Raw genomic sequence first — 23,211 nt, 5'->3', positions numbered from 1 at the left:
TTTGACCTTTGACCTCACATTCCAAAACTTTCTCTACAGATTTTTTCTTGGGTAATACCTGTTTACACTAACTTTCAAGGAAATACCTTCAGGCATAGCAATAGATATGGGGAAAATGGTGAAATTTCACACATTTTAATCTTGATGTTTGACCCATTTGGTCTTGAGCATGTGTGCCCAAAAATTGATAGGCACAAACTCCTCCACACATACAGTACATATGTGACCCTGCATCACAAAACAAACTTGTAAGGAAAAGTAGAAATTATGCGGCGCATAATATAATCCCCGCCGGAAGTTTAAATCTTTGGACTGGCATCAATGAGCTTGTGGCAGCTAAAGATATACATATTATTTAAGTAGTACTTTGTTATTGAAGCCCTCACCTAGTGCCATCACATAAAGCAATCGAAATCGGGTGAGAAATGGCGAAGGAGTAGCATTTTGTAGCCAATGTACAATAAGGTCAAAAATCAAGGTCAAAGGTCAAAGAAGTCAAAGGTCAAAATTCTGTGTAGAATTTTTGAAGCCCTCACCTAGTGCCATCACATAAAGCAAACGGAATCGAAATCAGGTTAGAAATGGCGAAGGAGTAGCATTTTGTAGCAAAATGTACAATATAGGTCAAAAATCAAGGTAAGAAGTCAAAGGTCAAAAGTCTGTGTAGAAGTTTTGAAGCCCTCACCTAGTGCCATCACATAAATGGAATCGAAATCAGGTTAGAAATGACGAGGGAGTAGCATTTTGTAGCAAAATGTACAATATAGGTCAAAGGTCAAGGTCAAAGGTCACAACTGAAATTCTGTGTAGAAGTTTCAAAGCTCCCATTAGTGCTATCATATAAAGCAAACAGAATCAAAATTGGCTCATAAATGACAGAGAAGTAGCAAATTGAACATTTTGATCACACACACACACGGACACACACACGTACGGAGCCCGTTTCATAGTCCCCTGCTCGAACTCGTTCGAGCAGGGGCCAGACATGGATTTTTAGTTAAGAGCAGACTCTATGCTTTAAAATGATGTACAGTTCAATTAAATTGGACTCTCCTAACCTATGTAAATACTGGAAAGAAAGCATGCATTTTGGAAAAGTGTCAACTGAGATAAGAGGCTCTGAAGTATAGGGTCTATCTGTCTATTCAAGCGCATAATCTTTACCAAACCGTGCTAGCTGTGCGATTAATGGGACAACCAGAAATGTTGCTATGGCGACTGGTATGCCTCCGCCATAATGCATGATTCTCCTAATAGGTCTAAATAGTACATAGTGGACAATGTGTGATTACATTTTCACAAATTGGCAAAATGTTGAAATGACAAGTTTGTCACAAATGTGTTGAATGCTCACCTTCCTTGACTTAGGTTTAATTGGATGAATAGGAGAGCATGTATTTGGGATTTACGGACTTTAACTTGACTTTGACCCATTCCTACGTTTATGCATTGAGTAATTTTCAAGGTATGGAGAAAAAGTGCAATTTCTGTATTGAATTGTAAATTGTTACCATTTTCATCTGGCCTTTGACCCTAAAATTCATAAGATAATCACTGTCAGGCAGGAGATGCATGAATATGTAGTACGTTTCGAGATAACTTGAGCCACTTCCGAGATATGGAGGAAAAACTTAGTTCAGCACTTTCACTTGATCTTTGACCTTTTGACCTTTGAGGCATAAACAAAAGAAAAAAAACTTTCCAGAGAATCTCTATTAGGTTAAACATACATATACCTAGTGTAAAAAAAAAAAAAAATCCTGCTGGCATTGCATAAACATGAGGAAAATATTTAGTAAAATTTTGAAGTGTTGCCCTTGACCTTTCACCCCTGACCTTTGACCCCCATGAACCCTAAATTCTCTAGATAATCACTGCCAGTCAGTGCATGTATATATACTATGTTCCATGAAGAGACCTTGAACAATTTCCAAGGTACAGAGAAAAAAGGTAAAGTTTTAATATTTATACTTGACCTTTTGACCTTTGACCTCATGACCCAAACTTACACCAGAGAATCTTAATTGGGTAATACATGTTTACACTAAGTTTCAAGAAAATATCTTCAGGCATTGCATAGATATGATGGAAATAGTGAAATTTTATGTATTTGACCTTGACCTTTTGACCTTTGACCTTGAGCATGTGTGCCCAAAAGTTGATAGGCACAACTTCACCCCCTAATACACATACATGCCAAGTTTCATTAGGATACCTCAAAAGGTTTTGATAGTGACCTTGTCCACAAAATTCATTATGGACGGAAGGACGGACGGAAGGACGGACAGAAGGACGGACGGACAACCCGAAAACATAATGCCTCCAGCACCACTTCGTGGCGGAGGCATAAAAAACAGGATGTAGACCATTGGGGCAACAACAATGAAGGGATTATCAGATTAGGTTGAAATTGAGCATGCTCTATTGACACATTTTGACCATCATTAATGCCAACTTTCAAAGCAGTAGCTGTGTCCCTTCAAAAGATATCAGACTTGAAAGGGAAGAGTGTGCAAAGGGTTGTTATTAAAGAATTGAAAAGGGGCCTCTCAGACATACCTCATCTCTCTACAAAAAAGTTGTAGAAAAACTGCTGAAAATGCACTTTCCAATTCATTTTATGATCCCACACTTAAGAATAATGTAGAAGGGTAGTTCCTTTAGAAAATATGAACAAGGAAAAGTAGAAATTACATGGTGCGTAATATATGTCCCCGCCAGAAGTAGCATTTTGTAGCAAAATGTACAATATAGGTAAAAAATCAAGGTCAAAGGTGAAAGAAGTCAAAGGTCAAATTCTGTGTAGGAGTTTTGAAGCCCTCACCTAGTGCCATCACATAAAGCAAACGGAATCGAAATTGGATTAGAAATGGCGAAGGAGTAGCATTTTGTAACCAATGTACAATAAAATGTAGGTCAAAAATCAAGGTCAAAGGTCAAAATTCTGTGTACAAGTTTTGAAGCCCTCACCTAGTGCCATCACATAAAACAAACAGAATCGAAATCGGGCTATAAAATGGCGGAGGAGTAGCATTCTGTAGCAAAATGTACAATATAGGTCAAAGGTCAAGGTAAAAGGTCACAACTGAAATTCTGTGTAGAAGTTTTGAAGCCCTCATCTAGTGCCATCACATAAAGCAAACGGAATCGAAATCAGGTTAGAAATGGCGAAGGAGTAGCATTTTGTAGCAAAATGTACAATATAGGTCAAAAATCAAGGTCAAAGGTCACAGAAGTCAAAGGTCAAAATTCTGTGTAAAAGTTTTGAAGCCCTCACCTAGTGCCATCACATAAAGCAAACAGAATCAAAATCGGGTCAGAAATGGCGGAGTAGCATTTTGTAGCAAAATGTACAATATAGGTCAAAGGTCAAGGTCACAACTGAAATTCTGTGTAGCAGTTTCAAAGCTCCCATGTAGTGCTATCATATAAAGCAAACAGAATCAAAATTGGCTCATAAATGACAGAGAAGTAGCAAATTGAAGATTTTGATTACACACGGACAGACGGACAGACATACGGACACACACACGTACGGAGCCCGTTTCATAGTCCTCTGCTCGAACTCGTTCGGCGGGGACAAAAACTAGATATTGACCTAGTTGACCCGATTCACCTTTTTTGACTCCTCATGTAAAATCAAGGGGTGCAACTTTTTGTTCGTTTTGTGGTGCACGGTCACATATATGCATCTCATTAGGATACCCAAAAAAGTTTTTTTTTAGTTATGCTGTCCACAAAATTCATAACAGACGGTCGGACAGAAAAATGGACGGACAGGACAGACAACCCAAAACATTATGCCTCTGGCGACACTTCGTTGTGGAGGCATAAAAACAGCCACTCACCATGTGCACCTGCCGTGTCCCCGTATCATGCACTCCCTGATGTGCAAGTGTTATCCCTTAAAGTTGGACGATCATCACCCCAAATGGTGCAATATTTTGTAATCTCCCGAATGACCGAAGTTTGTGCATGCAATTGCTCAATGCCAGACTCGGTGCTAAATCCATGAACGTGTGGGACAATGCTGCCACTGAGACACGCGTGGATGTGTGTAAGCATCATACACAAACATTGTGACCGCGAGCTGCGGTGATTGGAGAGAGGCCAAAAGACACATGGCTCTTTTGGCTTTTCCTCTCATGCGCATGCACACATTTGGAAGCTCTCATGGCTCGGGCAGCCATTTTGGGTCAGAAGACTTGTAGTCTACAGGTATTGTTCGCTGACCCATTGAGCCAGCACTATTCTCATTCAATGTCACTACATTTGGTACAGAATGGGGAAGGCAGCATGTTGCGTTCATCTCCGTGCCGCACAAACCACTCACCATGATTGTAAGGCTTTAATTCATCCTCTAGTCTAGAGGTCTAGTCTAGTGTAGACATGACTGCAAGGGCTACGCACTGGAAGGAGGCCTCAGTGGCTGGTACACCCTTTAGGTAAAATGATATGCAGGTGTTGGCCACGCTCAAGTAGGCTGCAGCCTGGATCTCTTTGACAGATACTCCATGAGGCGCTAATACTTCAAGTGTCATCAGCACGTGGGATAGACTTTGAAATGTTTGCCATCAGCCCTTGGTGGCTACAAGCGAAGCAGAAACCATTTCCCTGGAAGCAGGGGCAAACAGTTCCTTTCTGAGACAGATATCACTTGAGGGTACATACCAGACACCAGATTTTGTCCTACAGCACTGATGAGTGCTGTTATTAAGAGCTGGACTACAGTAATGTGACAAGTCCACTCTGAGGGGAGATGTCACCCTCAAGGTCAGAAGTCGGCAACTGGGTTGTCCTCACCCAGGATAAAGGAGGCCTCAGATGTGGCATCGCAGAGCAACACCATGCCTAAGGCTGAGCAGCTAGAGCATTCAGCTGTATTGAGCTCATGCTCCCTCCCCCAGCTTGTTGATAAATGCTGCCACACAAACACAGTGTGATAGTGGACATACTGTTGGAAATGCCAGAGGGCCAGCGGGACCGCCAGCTATTCAATGGCGATGTGCATGGTGTGTGCCTGCAGCAGTGCCCCCCCCCCATCCCTGCATTTAGTTATCCATGGTTACAGTGACACATGTGTTCACTGTGCAGGTAGGTTTGCCCTGTGAAAGGAACAAGCACTCCATGTTCTCAACAGGGCCCATGCATGGGGGGATAACAGCAATAGGCATGTGAAGGGGGTTGCAGTGAGGGGTATAGTAGGGCAGGACATGTAGCTGGAGCAGATGCATCAGCAGCCTGCAGTCCCAAAAGCATGTTGACTAGGATGGCCAGGTAACAGAGAAAGTGTAGCCACTGTCTGATTGTACCACTTTACAATCAACTCTATGTGCCAGGAGTTGGGCATGCTCATTCCTGGGGGATATCTATAGCAACACCCAAGAATATCGAACATTGAATGGGGGTGAGTTCCACCTTTTCCTAATTAAAAATTCACCCCAACGGTTGTACCGCCTGCAGGAAGCACACGTGGTCTGGCAATGCTGCAACCATTAGCAAGTTATCAAGAAAGCAGTAAACTTGAGGGCCTTGCTGCCTGATGTACCAAATAATGCATGTCGGTGGGTGCATGAACAGTTGGGGTGAGAACTTGAGGCCAAAGGGCAGAACCCTGTGATGGTATTTCTGCCAGTGGAGAAGCCTAAAAGGTCTCATGACTGCTGGTCATGAGAATCAGGCATGATCCTCTTATCTACGAGGCACATACGACCACCTGTTACAGTATTCTATCATTTCCTATAATTGCCCACAGACCGAACTAAAACTTTGACACAAATGGCCTACTATACACCGCCTGTGTCCCCCGGGTCGTACACACGTAACCTGTCACCCACCATGACACTTATTCCAGTTCCACGCACCAAGAAATAACCCGCAACAGGACACACAGACATGTCATGCTGCAAGGCAAGGGGCAGGAAGGAGGACACAGATAGGTGGTTGTATGTACCTTGTAGATAAGAGGATCACGCCTGATCCTCATGATCTATTATCAGTATGTCCGACCACATATTTGTTACAGTATGCTAGACTGATATGGACTAAGCGGGAGGCTTGGCTGCAAAAGGGCAGTGTATTAGCAGGACTGAGCTGCCAACAGCAGAGCTGCCTGAGAGAACAAGGGCACTGTGGCAGGGATGTCCTAGAGATAAAAGGAGATGAAGGAGTTCGGGGAGTGCCAGTAAGCTGCCTTCTAAATCTCCTCATTGGACATGCTGTTGAACAGAGCCCAAGATGCACTAATCCCCCGGCATCGTGTGCACGGGGTGACACGCCAGGCGAGAGGGCATCCGGGCAAGGCTCGGTTGGCGGCAACGATCCACTTATCACCAGAGTGATGGTCCTTAGTGCGTGCCCAATAGTACTTGAGTGCATGCACTGGACACAAGACCTTATCCTCCACTACCAATGAGTGGGTAGACATTGGTTGAATATAAATCTCAACTGGCTGGGAGGTAGCTGTCTGATTCTTTGCCACATAGGATGGGTTGGAAATGAGGCGTACCCCTGCACGTTCCCAATGCACATTCCCCGGCACCGCCGACAGTGCATGCAGGGAACTGTGGCACTGACCAGAGGCAATTACCAAGAGGAAGACCATCGTAACGGTCACATTTCTAGGAGAGGCCTCAGCGAGAGGCTTAAAAGGCGCCCTAGCAAGGGCCTCCAGCACCTGAGGGATGCCCCATGGCAGGAGCAATCTCCGAGTTGGGGGGGGGGGCGCTCCAGAAAGAAAGCGCGGACCAGGCCTGTCTGGGAGGGGGCAGTTGAGACACTGGCCCCGTCCACGAACCCAGCATGGACAACAAACCTTAATCAAAAAGGGAAATCAGAAAGTCTGCAACATCCCTCAGAGGTGCAAAATGGGGATCCACCCTGTGTGACTCACACTAGCTAAAGTATCCAGCCAAATGGGAAATATATGATTCCTGGTTGGACTCCCATTGGCTGCGAGTGATGAAAGTCGCAGCCCCCTCTGAAAGGCCCGCCTGAGCTCCAGATTCCCTGACAATGGCCAAGCAATCAGGTGGAGGGTGGCCAACATGGGGTGCAAGGCCCTCGACACTGGCTAGGAGATCAGCTCCAGGTGACCAGGGAGGTGCCTCGGGTTCCCCACCAGTACGCCTGTCAGCTGGAGGAACCACATCCTCTTTGGCCCCCAAGGGACTATGAGGACAGTCCCTTAGTCCTGCCTCACCTTCCACAGAATGCAGAGAATGAGAGTGAACAATGGAAACGCAATGTCCCAAAGTCCTTTCACTGGAAGAAGGCATCTATCCGCCAGTCCGCCGGGTCCTGCACCCTCGTGCAGTACATCGGCAGCTGCATGTTCAGCTCTGAGGCAATCAGGTCCACATTTAGTGGGGAAAGCTGACACACCAGCAGTTGCATGACCTGTGCAGCGTCCACTCCGAAGGGAGAACCCGGCCCCAGGACAGAAAGTCTGCTATCAGGTTGTCCCGACTTAACAGCTCCGCAGCTAGAGCATTCAGGCACATGGAGTGTGTGCCTCCCTGCTTGTTGACATATGCTGCTACAGTGATATTGTCTGTGCGTATCAACACAGCCAAGCCGAGGATCAGTGGCAGAAAATGGCAGAGGAATAAGGCAACAGCCTGGAACACCAGCACATTGATATGAGAGAGGGTGGCCGAGCAGCACCAGTCCCCATAAGCATGCAGGCCCTGACAGTGCCTGCCCCATCCCATGTAGGAGGCATTGGTGGTCACTGTGATTGTGGGCTGCGGGGGCTGCAGAGAATTACCCCTGTTCAAGAACTCTGGGCAGCACCACCGCCCGGGGAGCAGGCAGGTGGCCAGGGCCAGGGGCTCCCATGCCTGAGAAGGTGGAACTGTAACAGTTGCATGTGCAGCCAGCAGTCCGGTAGCACATCAACCAGGCTCGCCAGGTACCCTAAGAACTGAAGCCAGGTCCTGGCTGGCATCTGCCGCCGCCTGAGGCGGCCCCCATGATTGTAGCCACCCGAGCCAGACTGGGGCACGCCAGCTGCCAATGGATATCGATCACCACACCCAGGAAGGTTGGGTACTGTATTGGCACAAGTTCCAACTTCTCCCAGTTTATGAGAAACCTCAGAGTTTGCACTGTTCTAAGAGGATATGGCAGCTGGCCAGCAGGGCCTGGGAGCAGGGCCTGGGAGCTGGCTGCAAGCAGCCAGACATCCAGGTAGCAAAAAACCCGCAGGCCTTGCTGCCAGAGGAAGGCCACCACTCACAATACAAACCTGGTAAACAGGTGTGACACGGGCTTTAGGTCAAAAGGTAGGGTGCAGGAGCAATACACGTCTCCCCCATCTCTGGAGGCTGGGATTATGGGGACGTGAAGATAGGCATCCTTTACAGCTATACTCTCCAGTCACCTGGCTTGAGGCACGGAGTATAGATGTCAAGATCTCCACGTGAAGTGATATGTATTGATGTACCAGTTGATTTTCTTAAGGTTGAGAATCAATCAGACATTCCCCAAGCACGTGGGGACAAGAAGGGTGGGGGAAAGGGAGAGCCGCGGGTGATCGTGGGTCCGTTCCACTGCCCCCTTCGCAAGGCAGCGATCTCTGCCGCCATGCCTCGACGCATGGGCGGAGGCATGCGAGACAGACGATGCCTCCAGGCATGAGTGGCCAGCTCGATGGAGAAGCCACTGCCGACAACAGAAATGAAGGCATCATCCATTGTGGCCGCCCAGGCCGGCTGGAAGACCTGAAGGTGGCTGCCCACCCCTATGGGGCGCCCGTGGAGCACTCAGGGAAGGAGTCGAAAGCCTCCGTGGCCCTTGACGGCCAGTGGGTAGACCCATGCTGCTTGCCACAACCCCTGTGGCTACGGTGCCCGCGGCTGGGCCGGTGGGCTGCCTGTGGGGAAGGCATGGTCACCATCACACGCCGAGGAGCCGACGCCTGAGGCGGTCAGGGCGATCCCCGGGGACGGGCGGGCCGAGTCTCAACTGATTGCAGCTGACCCACTAGCTCATGTGCCTGCTGGCATTGGGTTAGCTTGTCCTTGATACAGGGAGCAAACTGGCCAGAAAAGAGGGGACAGCCCCTCAAATGGCATCCCATCCCTGAGCTGTGCCCTCTACCTCGCCGGGAAACCAAGGACCTCGAGGGCTAGGTCCCGGCAAGGGCGGGTGGTGAAGAGTGCGGCACGCGTGGACTACTTCCACAGATGTTGGAGACATGTAGATCATCCCCCTGAACTGAAAGGTTGGTCAGCACTCCGGCGTAGGCAGCCAGGTGCATGGTAGATCTTGTCAGGACCACCATGTGAGTCCACCACCTATCCTTTTCAAGGAAGGCACAATCACAGAGGGGATGAACCCTGTCCACATAATCCCCAAGAGCCAGGAGCTCTGGGGAGAGGGTGTCGGGTGAAAGGTAGTGGGCCATGTCCCCGGGCTGGAAAGTAAACGTTCGCCGCATGCCGGGAGGACCCCCTGGGAGACGGCTCACAGGCAATACTTCTGTACTCATCCTTAAAATTCACCATTAGGGGATACCAGGTTGCACTCCCGATCCCCCCTGGAACAGCCAGGATTCCAGGGGCTGCTGCCCCACCGGGTCCTGGCGAACCATGAAAATTCTTTGAGATATTGAAAAAGTAAAGCCTCCGCCTCCTCACTGAGATGTCTCAACCCAGGCGGGGCCTCAGTCTCGATGAGTTCCATTTGGATGGGGAGGGTCGGACTTGGATGCTGTAAGAGACCCATACAGCTCGGAGAGGAGGGACACGGGCTGGGCTGGCACAAGTGTCGGGAGAGGCCTCCGCAGACAGTGCTCCGTAGCCCACTGGGGCTCGGGTCGCCAGGCCCGGGGACTGGTGGGGGAGCTGAGACAGTGGCAGAGTAAACCCATCAGTAGCAGGGGTGCCTACTGCCAGAGCTAGGCCACTGCTGGCGACAGCCGGGTGGTCAAGCAAAGGCACCAGGTGGCCATCCGCCTGCACAGGGAATATTTCTTCCCCTGGCGGAGCACCAAGCATCGACGGGGCACGGCTTACACCCGCCTGGTGGCGGGAGGCGGCTTGTCAAGCGATGGCGCAGTATCCACGGGCATGGGGGGAGCGGCAGCGGCAGCTAGCGTGCTGACCAGCTGGCTGGGAAACGCCCAGCTGCAGCTCTCAGCAAAACGGCTCTTCATCAAGAGCTCTGCCTCACTAGGCTGGGTTTTGCCTGCTTTACTCTTCTTCTTGCCCATTTTCTTTTTGGCAGGAGAAGCTGATGAGGCCGATGCAGGCCACTTCTTAGACTTCTTCCTCTTAAGAGTCACCAGGAGCAATCTCTGAGGCTGTCCAGCCGGCGGAGTGCCGGTGGAGGAAGCCTCAGATAGCTCCCAACCCCATCTGGGGGCCTCAATCGGCGCCGCCTGGCCAGGTGGGGCGGGGAGGGCTCCTGCGGAGGTAGCTACCAGCCCACGGGAGGCACGAGCACTCGCCACCAGCCTCGACTCGTGGGCAACAAGGCACGGGCTGGGTAGGAGGGCACTGGAGGAGGCCTTGGGGGTGGTTGGCTGGGACAAACCTGCAGCTGGCACTCCCCTGCTCTCAAACCCCACTGACAGCCCGACCAGGCCGGGGGGAGAGCAGACAGAGCCAAGGCTGGATACCGCTCTAGCAGCAAGGACGACTAGCTGGTCAGTGCTGCGAGCAGACGGGATGGGGGTGGCTCTCTTGAGCGAGTGCGCTCGGGGCGGCTCCCCACGGCTCTCAAACCCCTTGGTCGGCTTATACTCCTATCGTGGCGCCATGGGCGACACTCCTCCTGCTCCTCAGAGTCGCTGTCCCCGGAGGCAAGAAGCTCAAGGGGGGTTTTCCACCAGCGATATGGTCCCCAAACACAAGTACCTTGAGGGCAAGCCGTTCAGGAACGAAGAATTTTTTTTGTAGATGGTCTGTTTGAAAAGCAAACAAGATGCAGGCCAGGAAGACCTCTGAAGGCCAGCATCTCAGTAGAGTAGCATGCAGTTTGTTCCATCGCGTTTGTCTCAACAGCATAAAACTTGCTGAGGTAGTAGAGCAGAAGGGCTTCCGCATTCTCACCAAGAAGGCAGAGCCAGCGTGGGGGTTCCGGGTCAGCCCGTGAAACAGAGCCAAGTGCTGCTAGTGGGTGGTCATTGATGGATGACAAAGTGGAATTGGCCAAGCTTGCAGTGAAGAAGGGGAATGAGTGTTGCTGGTGTTTAATTGATCTGGTTTTGTGAGGGGGTAAATCACATGGGTCTGGAGTTTGAGTCGGTGGTAGGAGTGGGGTAACTGTCATAAGTGATCCAAAAGGAAACATCAGGTTACTGAGAATGGCATTAGCAGAGTTGTAACTGCAAGTGACTTGAAAATGTGTGTTGACTCTTCGGGCCGCAAGCTCTCAGGATTATTGGCATAGCCAATTAGCATAGCATACTTCAAGAGACAGGCTAAAAGTTGGATTGAATGAAGATATCATTATGCCTCTAGCAACACTTCATGATAGAGGTATAGATAAAAAAATCATGGTCTACAACCACAATGAAACTGCATAATAAACCTTTCTTTATTCTCTTTTTTGAATGTCTGTCTAGGAAGTCAGACTGGGAAAGACTCCAGCAAGCACCTACCTGATGTAACCAACCTTAATGGACAAAGCTTTTCTCCTGCTGCTTCCAAAGCGTGAGCACAGAGGGCAATTCTGAGACATGTTATCCATGCAGAACCTAACAGCATCTTACAAAGTTCTCTAGGGATGTCACGACAGTCAGCCATAATCCTTCACTGCCCTTCAAGATGCAGCTTGTGCCAAGGGGTGGAATAGAATGGACAGAAGACTAGAGGGTTCTGCCAAGAACCCTCTAGTATGACTGCAGAAAGGCGCTTGTGTATGGACTGAAGCCAGGTCTGTGTGGACCTCTGCAGCTCTCTTGGGGAAAGAACCTTGTGTAAGAGCTGCCTACCAGTATATTATGGGCCACACAGAGGGCAGCTTGTGGAAGTCAGGCTCAGGTGGCAAGTAGTGGGTCTACAAGGTAATGTCGCAGTGCCCTACAAAGGCCAGTTGGGCTTCACCTTTTCCATGCTCTGTGGTACTCCCTAAAATGTTATGGGTTGTCTGTCAGTAATATTGTGGACTTAATGCAACTTCAGAAGTGTTCAAGTATCTAAACAACTTTTTACATTTTCATCTTCTTTTCATTCACATTCACCAAATTTGTCAGGTAGCATCCTTAGATAGTTATGATCTCGATTTCTTAAAATGGGCACCATGCCCCACCCAGAGGGCCCCCAGAAGGGCCCAACCCCCCAAATTAAGGAATCTTATAAATCTTCTCTAGAACCAAAAGTGGTACAGCTAAGATGTGTTAGTCAATGACTGTAGTTTCAAGTTTGTTCATGGCAGATCCAGGGGTGCCCCCTGCCCCCCTTGGGCGGGGGTAGGGGTGGGGAGGTCCAAATGGGGACTCAAAATTGTACATTTTGATCTTTTTCTTGAAAACTTCATGATGGATTTTCATCAAACTTGGCAGGTAGCATCCCTGGAGGGCTAGATTTCAATTTGTTAAAATGGGCACAATGCCCCACCCATGGGGCCCCAGGGGGCCCAACAAGCCCCCCCCCCCATCAATGAATCTTTAAAAGCCTTCTTCTCCAGAACCAGAAGTGATAGAGCTAAGTTAATGCTAGAAGTTAGTACATTGATGACTGTAGATTCAAGTTTGTTCATGGCAACTTCAGGGGTGCCCCCTTTGGGACCCAGGGGAGGGAGGTGGGGAGGAGTTCTAATGGGGCCTTAATTGTACATTTTCATTTTCTTCTTGAGATCCCCATGACCAATTTTCACCAAACTTGGCAGGTAGCATCCCTAAGGGGATAGGATCTTGATTTGTTCAAATGGGCACTATGTCCCACCAGGAGGGCCCCAAGCGGCCAAACCTCCCAAAATTAAGGAATCTTTAAAAATCTTCTCTTGAAAGTTAATACTATGAATTAGTACATTAGTGACTGTAATTTCAAGTTTGTTCATAGCAGATCCAGGGGTGCCCCCTTGGGAGCAGGGGGAGATCAAATTGGGGATGAAATTGTACATTTTCTACTTGAAAACATGATTGATTTTCACCAAACTTGGCAGGTACCATCCCTAGGGAGTTAGGATCTCAGTTTGTTAAAATGGGCACCTAGTCCCATCCAGGGGGCCTCAACCCCCCCCCCCCCAAAAAAAATAGGGATTTTAAAATTCTTCTTCTCTAGAACCAGAAGAGCTAAGCTAATACTATGAGTTAGTACATTAATGACAGTAGTTCCAAGCTAGTCAATTCATGGCGGATCCAGGGGCAGATCAAGCTCCCAAAGATCTCAAAGTTTTGCCAGTATAACTGCAAACTTCTGGCGAAACAAAACAGGACATTTCTCTGACCCCAGCCAATCTTCTAGATCTTTTAGCAGTCTGAATACCGGCAACTCAAACTTTGTAAAGTTTGTAATGTGACTAGTCCACCATCTGTTCGAGGGTGGTGCCTCCAATATGTGCAGTCCCTGTGTTGAATGGGTCTCTTGTTACATCACAAACACCAGCTATCAGATGGTGTGCTTTCTTCCTTTTCGTGCACAGTGACTGACACTTAAATATCAAGAAGTTTGGCTGCCAGTGTCAACAGAGGACCAAAGTTTGCAAAGATTTTGCAATCCTATCCTTTGAAATCTTTCATGAGAGAAACTGTGGCTTTTTTCCGCCCTTGCAGACAAATCATATACCAACCAATATACCCAGCTAATACAAGAGGTACATGTACAAAAACTTTCCTAGGCCAGGTACCCATAAAATAAACTGCACAATTATTAAATCATGACAACATCAGACCCAGACTCCTGGACATTTGGATGGACGGACAGGGAATCAGACACAATGGATGGCAATTCCAACACATTTATAGTAAATATCGTGCATAATATACCCTTCTTGCTTCTGTGGCTAAAAAAAAAATAAAAAAAATATGGAACGCTTCACGATTTTGCGTGTCATCCTTGCGCAGGGGCCATGCTAATCTTCTCTGTATCGTTCCAATTTTAATAGATGTGCTGCCGAAGCGAGCACGACATTGCGTGAAATTCGGTCATATATATACCCGCTACAAGCTATTTTGGTATAATGGCCAGTGGATGAGTGTGCCATGCGTACAGAGCACGTTTTGCATGTAAAAAAAGGTTTATTGTCCTCGTGTGGTCGATAGGAACCCCATTCACGCAGCGAGCCCGCCTGTGTGAGTGGGTGGGTGCATGTCTGTGTGTCTGTGTGCATCTGAACAAAAGACTGTACATATCATTCACTGTGTGCGGCAAGCATGCACTGCCAGCGTAATTATACATGAGCTGTACGGCCTTATTGCCCTCAATCCTGCACGGTTTATTACCCTCTGTGTGTGTGTGTGTGTGCTCGTGTGCACTGGAGTGTGCGTGTGCCTTCTTAGGCTTGTGTGATGTGTAGTAACAGGAAGTTCAGCATCAATGGCTGTACGTGAATTCACAGCCAAAATATCTAGTCTCGTATTCTAGACAGCAATCATAGAAAAAAACAGAAATTCATATAATGAGACAATTTTCCAAGAGTTGTTAGAAGCACATCTGAATCGTGCATATCCTTTTGTATACCATATAAATATATATCTTGGGCAGCACAACTAAAAATAGCAGGAACCAAGAAATATTGAACAGTTTTTTAGCAGTGTGACAAGCTCCTGCTACAATGAGAAGTAAGTCAGATACATTAAAAGGGATGGAAACTAAAGTGCATAAGTAAATGAAGAAAACTAATAGTAGAAAATATCAGTAAAGTTTGACAAAGTTGGGGCAATTCATTCTAAAGTTATCATTTTTCTAAAGCTCTGGCACACTGCATCAAGTGTTTAAAGAAAATAAAGGGGAAATTTGATATAAAGAGAAGTTCTGGACCAAGCAGTTTCCCTAATTATAGCTGATATCTTGCTATCAGCAGGCATTAAAAAGCCGAATATGAAAGCACTAATTTGCATACATTATACTCTAGCACACTCTGTGCATGTATACTGTGCATGTATACACACATGCACACACACACACACACACACACAAACATGTGTGTGCATGTGCATGTGTGAGTGCATGTATACACACATGCACACACACACACGTGTGTGCATGTGCATGTGTGAGATACAACATGTAGCAATAAGTGGAGTGCACTAATGAATACTGTATAAGCTGTTATTTTCGTGAGGGATTAATTTTCTTGAACTTCGCGAATCACAGTTGGATCGCGAATTTAACACACGAAAATGTCTCCAAGTGCCCTGTTAATAGTGCATTAACTTAAGTGTCAGCGTCAATTTGTGAAAACAATATCTTGCGAAAATGCCTATGGCCTTGTCATTTGTGAAAATATCTGTCCGCGAAAATAACCGTGTATACAGTACATGACTGAATGTATAATAAGACACAGTTTACACTGCATCATGTTGCAGAATCTTAGAACATGATCATACATGGGAAGAAGGCTTTATCGAATAGATTTCACTTTACCTCACTACAATGTAAAAAAGATTTGATTACCTTCCTTTTTTCTTTGGAAATCACAAAAGTTATCTTGTTATAGGCCCTTCATGTAGCAGTAATTTCCTTAACAGCCAATCTAGTCATAAAAGAAGCATCTTACATTCATGTAGACTTACGTGGAAGGAAATATGGGACCAATAAAGTTTCCTCGCCACATATGATATCTTGTATTAGTAGTGTTCGCTGTACGATGTAGGCCTATCAAGTTCCCCTGTAGCAAGAAATTTACTCGTTCATTGGTTAAGAAATGCTCTGCCATACTACCTGACTATTAAGTGGAGATCATTGTATTCAGTTGAGCTGTTGAAAAGGAAGTATTCAGTGCCCCTGGTATGATCAATAAAACATTTTAATTAATCCCAGTAAAAAGGATTGAGAACTTAAGTCTAGTTCACAAACTTGGCTTGAAGGCAACACCTGCACACAGAGTAGGGATTTCAAGGTTACAATGCCCTTTGACTTCTCTAAGATGTGTTCAGTACAGCTGCTCGTAGAGGGTCGCTTCTTTCATTCAGAAATGCAGGGAACAGAATGGCCACATGTTTCAAGGACACATTGGCTGTAAACATACATGTACGCTCGAATTCAGATTTTCAGTGTACCAATGCTCCTTCTAAAACCAAGCTCCAATATTCCAGCATATTTCCCATCCTTAATTGCTGCAATTCTGCAGAGTTGATGAACATATAAGGTTGTTTTGAAACGCATTTATAGTTCGGACCTGCCCATGCACCCCACTGTCCACTACAAGTCTCAGCTCCTCAGGGTCAAACTGGGCAGGGGAATGGAGCTGCCCAGTGACAAGGCTTCCCAATCAACTTCTGACAGAGTTGATCAAAGCAACAAACAAAATCCAAGAGGTGTTTACAAATGCATTTCAAACATGGCAAAGTTAGCCTTGTTTCTGTAAAGCCCTCTCTTGCTGTAGTAATGTCAAGCATAGGAAATAGAAATGTTTCTGAAGACAGCTGGAGCAAAGCCCCAGGTAAATGGAGACAATTAAGCCTCTAACCCCTAGCCATGACAGCTAAGCCCCCAAGTGATGAGAGAGAAGCCCATGCAAAATTGGCCTTGGACTGATGCACTGAGCCATCAGCTCACTCTGCTCATAGTTTTCAACACCAACAGCAGGAGGGTCTATGCAGAAGACTAGGGGGTATAATAATATCAATGCCATTCTAGCCTTCGAACAAGGCCTCACTGCTGAGATTTATATAATAGGGCGCAGCTGAAAAAAAGACCTTGGGTGGGAGTGGAGACAGTCTAGCCCATTGGGCCTTATCTTATAATTTCTTTGTTTCTGATGTAAACTCTTTACCAAGATGGTGGTGACCTTTCAGCAATTGAATTTATAATTCACATGACATCAGCCCATGCTTTATGTGCAACTTTCATGCAAATTGATTAATTCAACACTACCAGTTCCCTAGGTACCATGTAGGCCTACACACATATAAAATGGAATGGTCTGAGTAACTCATCAGACTCTTTACATGCACTGCACTTTGTCAATGTTTCATCCACAATGTGACATTGTGTAGGACTACATGCACAGTAAGTATTGCATAATTTGCCAACAGTAATAATTAGGCACAACGGAAAAGTTGGAAGATGAACCATGATAGTTGAATTCACTACCATAATATGCAACCTAGTTGACCTCTTCCACATCAGACTCAATGGCATGGACTACACCCACTTCAAACTTTTACTGCTACCTTAAACTGTCAGCTAGACTTTATGTCATATCTGCAAAGTTCTCTAGATATCTCATTTCTAATATTTATTTCTATGTTAGTCAAGAATAACAATCAGACTCTGTCTTCAATCTTCCTAACTTTCCCAATCTGATTTCAAATCTAAAGTCGGAGTGTACAAACTCATCAAATACGTCATATTTTATATAACAGGCCTATGAGTAAGAATATTGAAAATTTCAAGTTATTATTTGAAGATTTACTCGAATGTAAATTCCATTTAACTGGGGTGTCTGAAGTGCGGCAAATTACATCGCCCGAACGCTCTTTTGTTGAGAGTTATAATTTAGAGTTTAGCTGTCGTGATGGTACTAGTAGTATGTAGGATGGTGGTATAGGTAAGATACATGTGTATTTCAAGATGTAATGCATGCTGAATCACTTTGGGTTGAGATTACTATCAACACATCATTGATTATAGAAGGGGTTTATAGAAAGCTGATTACTCAGACTGAAGAGTTTCATACTACATTGTAGTTTGTTATCTGCCATGGAGAAATTCAAAATTTATAAGAAGTCACGTTTATTGAAGGGTTACTTTAATATTTATGCTAACAATAAAGTTCAGTGAACATTCTTAACAACATTTTGTTGTGTTGCTTCATTCCAGGTTATTAGAACAGACACAAGAATTATTACTTATCACTGTCTCTAGTAGATCATATGAACATGGTTGAAAATCCAATTCATATCTGAACTATTCTTATTGATCCCATTGATAACTTAACTGTTTTTTCAATTCTAGAACGGAATAAATGTGTGAGAGGCAAACCAGCAGCTTACACTGTCTAGGAGTTTATTAAGTATTACAAAGTGAATAATTTTCATGACAATCTACGATCAGAGAATTGGAAGTCTATACTAATGATGCGAGTGGGGCACATAATTGTTTGAAAATATTTCTGAAGGTATGGAATATACATGCTCCTTTTGTTAAGAAAAGTAAAAGTTTGGTAAACAACAGAAAACAATGGATGACCAAGACAATGATAAAGTAAATTAAAGTCTTAAAACACAAAGATAAGAAAATGATGGTATCTAAGTATAAAGATGTCATAATACTAAATACATACGATAAAATTAATTACAGAAACGTTCTCATGACTGTCCCGAGAAATGCTAACAGAATACAGTAATCTCCTTGAAAGTCAAAAGAAGAATACAAACAAAACATGGAAATCAATTAGCATTTGTTACATGGTAAAATTGGAACCAAGTCCCAGTACGTGGAGAAGTTGTGTACATTGTAGGAAATGATGGTGGTGAAAAGGTTCCAACATCTGACAAAAATATATGTGAAGCATTTAAATATTATAAAATTGTAAATGTTGGACTAGATTTAACTAAAAAAGATTACTTATACAAATAACACAAAATCTTTTTCAAGAGAATTCATCAAGAGAGGGTAGGGCATGATCTTTTTTCTTTTTTGAAACCAGTAACAAAGTTTGAAGTTATAGAAATCAATTTGTTAATTTAGACACAAATAAAGCATTTGGCTTTCATTATTCCAATGAGATTGTTAGAAGATAAGGTACAACCTTCCATTGTCTTATATGTCTTTGATTTAGTGAACTTTGCCTGATGCAATGCAGATTGCAAATATTATGCCTATTTTATAGAAACGGTGAAAAGGATGTTGCTAGTAATTATTGGCCAATATTGATTTTACCACTTATAGGGATTTTTTTTTTTTTGAGAAATCAAAAGTCAATCGAAAGGTACCTAAATATTTGACACTGATAATTTCTTTTACGTTAGACAGTATGGTTATTGTAAAGCTTTTAGTACAAAACTGTCTGTTGTTGGTTTATGTCAAAATCTCTTTAGTAATACAATAAAGTTTCTTCCAGGTTCAGTATTAGTGAATGGTTTGCAGTTAAATCAAACAGAAACAAAATTTTTAGGTATTTATATTGATAGTAATCTTTCTTGGAAGGTTCATGTTGATTATTTATGTAAGTTGTTGTGTAAAAACGTTGGAGTTATTCACAAATTGAAGAACCTCTTCCCCAAACCAATATTGCATTCCCTCTATTCAACTCTATTATTACCTTACTTAAATTACGGAATATTGGCCTGTGGGAATTGCTCTAAGACTAAAATCGATTCATTGTTTTTGATTCAGAAAAAGGCCTTGCGGATTATAAATTGTGCAAATTTTTTGGAACCTACAAATGAACTGTTTGTTTCCAGTAAATTACTAAAAGTTTCTGATTTGTATTTGTATCACGTTGGAATTTTTATGTATAAGTTGAGCATTGGCGATCTTCCTAGCTTATTTTCCTCAATGTTTGTTAAAAACAGTGAAATTCATAATTACTCTACAGGACACAGTGGATCATCTCACTTTTCCCCCGTATTCGTACAGTTTTAGCCCTTAAGACAATTACTTCTACCGGTCCTTCTTTCTGGAATAACTTAGATTCTGTTTGGCTGCAATCAAGTTCTCTAAGTTCCTTTAAGCAAAATCTAAAAGCGAATTTTTAAAAATCCTATGTATAGTTACTTGCCGTGACCATTTGACATAACTGTTCTTATTCGCAATGATGCCTCGCTCGGGTGAGTTCATTTGACCACATTTCTTTGACCAATAGTGCAATTTTATGGAGCATTGAATCCGTGTGTTTTTACCTTGAACATCATAAACTATTCTGTACATTCCGTAGAGTTTATTATAATCTCGACATACCGATTTTTGCTTGTGTTTCGTCATCTTTCGTAATTAGCATGTCGTACTAAAAAATCATTGAAGATAGAATAACACAAGTGTTTATTGATTTGGGAAAGCATATTGATACAAAAAATAATGATATATGTGCAGTAAATTACTATTAGAACATACTATGGAGTCACACAGGCACACCTCTCCAGTGGCTATGAGACTATTTGAATAAAGATATCAATCTAGGTTAGTTACAATGGGAAAATATCTCCCAGACAACTTATAACTTGTGGGGTTCTTCAGGGGTCTGCTTTGGGCCTATCACTTTTTTATTAATATTACGATTTGTCTAATTCACCTGATTTGTTTGTTTTGCAGATGACAATGATTTATTTCATAATTTCCCAGTCAATGACAGGAGAGTAAGTATTCCTCAAGTCAGTGTGCATTCTTGTGTGGTAGGTAATTGGTGTGAAGTTAATAAATTGACAATTACCCCATCAAAAAAAAAAAGAAGAAAGAATATTATTATTAGGGTAGACATCGATCGGTCAAGTTAAATGGGAAATGACAATAAGCTAATAGAGTAATTGTACAAGTAGATGTTTTATTTGTTGGCCTACAAACAGAAAAAAAAGGTTGAAGTTCGAAAACTCACAGTAAAAAGAACAGAAAGCTGAGGAAAGAGGTTGGTGTATTATTTTGACTAAGGAGTTATAAATGTACCAAAGTTATTTTAATACTAATTTATAAGACACTATATTGTAACCTCATCTTGAACATGGAATAGCAGTTTGCGGGAGTACCTATGAATCAAATTTTAAGTGCCTGTATATTATTCAGATACCAGTAAGAGCCATAATTTTCAGCTTAATTATGAGTCCATCAGTGCTAATATTTCAAAATCTACACTTCTCAATATTTCTCAATTACATAAAATGTGTGTTTATTCATTTATGTATAATCTAATCTTATAAATGGTAATCTGCCTCCTTCAGCTTTGCACATTGCTCATTCGTATCTCATATAAGAAAAACATTTCCTTAAATTAAGACTAAGTATGGAAAGTTTTCTTTATCATTCACTGGTGTATCTTTATGGAATGATCTGCCATTATGCATACGCGAGTACTCATTCTACAGACTCTCAAATCACATTTGTTGGTTGTGTAATATCCACAGTATTACTATGTGTGCTAGTGCCAATTTTTACTGCTGAATATTATACAATAAATGGGCAATTCCATTGTAAATGGGTTATTTGTGTGCTCTGGACATTGAGTAATTTGTTAAGAAATTATCTATTTGAATAACTTTTTTTTTTAAAATCTTGTCACTAAACGTTGTGAGGTTCAATAGAATAATCAGGCTTGTTGATTTTTCTTGTCATTTTTGTGTGATGTGCTGGTTTCTTTGTCATTAACACCTTGGGGTTTCAGAATGCATTCTGCTGAAATACATCAAAATGCGGAGACTCAAAATTCAAGGAAGGAATAGGCGATCTGATGCCATCTCTACAGACACTCCTTGGTATTGTTGAATACACCAGATTGGAGTTCCACAAGGAAAATCGAGAGGAGAAGCTTGGAAAATCTTCATTCACTAAACTGAGGATAAGCAACATCCTCCCTCACAAGAAGGAGCAATTAGACCAATGCTTATGGGAGGCATGCATCGACATTGATCTCAAACTCTGGAGTTTAAACAGGGACTTGGTTTGAGAGAGAAGAAGACAATCACAAATCGCTATGATCTGTCAGACCTCACACTATGTGAAGGTAGAAAGCTGAAGTGCATTGATCGGAAGTTCACTGAAAGTGGGGTAGGAAAGTTAGACAGCGTAGTTGACGCAGTCCTACAGAAGGAACCTGAAAAACCACAGAATCACCAAGTGGAAGAAGTAAAGCAATGTAATGCATGCACCTGGAAAGAAGAGAGTTGCTCTTACACAGAAAAGTGGATCACTGAAAGCACAAGTTGAAGAGCTGAAGGATGAATTAGTGGCATACCCCAGTCATCTCGTTGAAGCCAAGTGGCAGCAGAAGCAGCTTGCCATTGTCAGTTCCTGCCCTCCTCTATCCACAATCATCACAGTTATGGACTTTGCAGTTATGGAGAGCTAGGCAAGGGGTCCCATCCTATGAGAAGGCCGCATCTTCGCTTCAAAGACATGTGCAAGTGTGACATGAAGATATTTGACACCAACACCAGCACATGGGAAGGTGCAGCTGACAATTGTCAGCTGTGGAGAGGCACTGTCAGAGACAAGAGGGCATCAAGAGGGCTGAAGGTGCAAGGAACTTACAGCAGACTGACAAGAGAGCCAGGAGGAAGGTAAGGGCGGCCTTGTTCTTAGCCCCAATGGACTACATTTCTGCTCATGCTCCAGATATTACCAAAGAGTGGGACGATACAGCCATTCAAGGTGGTGCAAACTTTGTGCATAGTGCTACGCCATAGTTTCTCAATATGAATGGTTGCCAATGTCAACACCTGTATTATGCAAGAGGTACAGAGTACCCACTGGTACCAGAGCCAGGTCACAGTCCATCCTTTCGTCTTGTACTACTGTAAATGTCTATAGTTTAGTTTGATTAAATTTTTGCTCTTAGTGGCTCAAAAACATATTCATGGGTTCTTGAATTTGTGCTTAACAATTTTCAACCAATTCAGAATGTGTATAGGAAATTGTGAAGATATCTTTGTGTTTTTTTAAGAATTTGCACTAGATAAAAAGAAGCAGAAATAAGCAAAAATTAATGCACTGAAAAAAATTGTGCATTTACACTATAACTGTTTGAATGCAAAGTGTAACAATAATTTAATCATGCAATTGAGTTGTTATAATCATTACAGATTATAAACATGATCACCATGCTGTGAACCATTTCGTTCAAAAGGTGTTCAACCACCTCTGTGAAAGCATCCAGTTTTCGGATAGGTGTAGTGTGCAAAAGAAGTCCAGGATATCACTGACAGATGTGCCATTTGGGACAGAAAATTGACCTTTGATACTATTGAGCAGTTTTTCGGAAGTAGGCATGAAGAAAATTCTGTGTGGTAGAGAAGGATGTGTGGTTAAGCATGTGGTCGTAAATGTGGTTAAAGAAAACACATCTGTTGTAGTGAAAGCATGCAAACCAAGGCTGAGCAGAGCAGCAATCAAGGATGGCCACTGTGTTCATTCCTGGAGGACATTCCTTCTGTGTGAAATATGAGAG

The 23,211-nt window shown here is 43.9% G+C and overlaps 1 protein-coding gene and 1 non-coding gene across 2 annotated transcripts in view; both read right to left on the bottom strand.

The window, feature by feature from the left end:
- Positions 1 to 23,211, bottom strand: part of LOC139733178 (arylsulfatase B-like) — a 74,298-nt gene that overhangs the window by 36,047 nt on the left and 15,040 nt on the right. The window lies entirely within an intron of this gene.
- Positions 13,970 to 14,076, bottom strand: LOC139733193 (U6 spliceosomal RNA). The gene has a single exon (XR_011711068.1). It is a non-coding gene; the product is annotated as a U6 spliceosomal RNA (small nuclear RNA).

The sequence above is a fragment of the Diadema antillarum genome, unplaced genomic scaffold (assembly GCF_040938485.1).
Source record: "Diadema antillarum isolate AM-2024a unplaced genomic scaffold, OU_Dant_1.0 seq00000462_RagTag, whole genome shotgun sequence".
Taxonomy (NCBI): domain Eukaryota; kingdom Metazoa; phylum Echinodermata; class Echinoidea; order Diadematoida; family Diadematidae; genus Diadema; species Diadema antillarum.
Note: the sequence above shows the minus strand (reverse complement) of the source record. Positions and strands in the feature narration are given on the sequence as shown.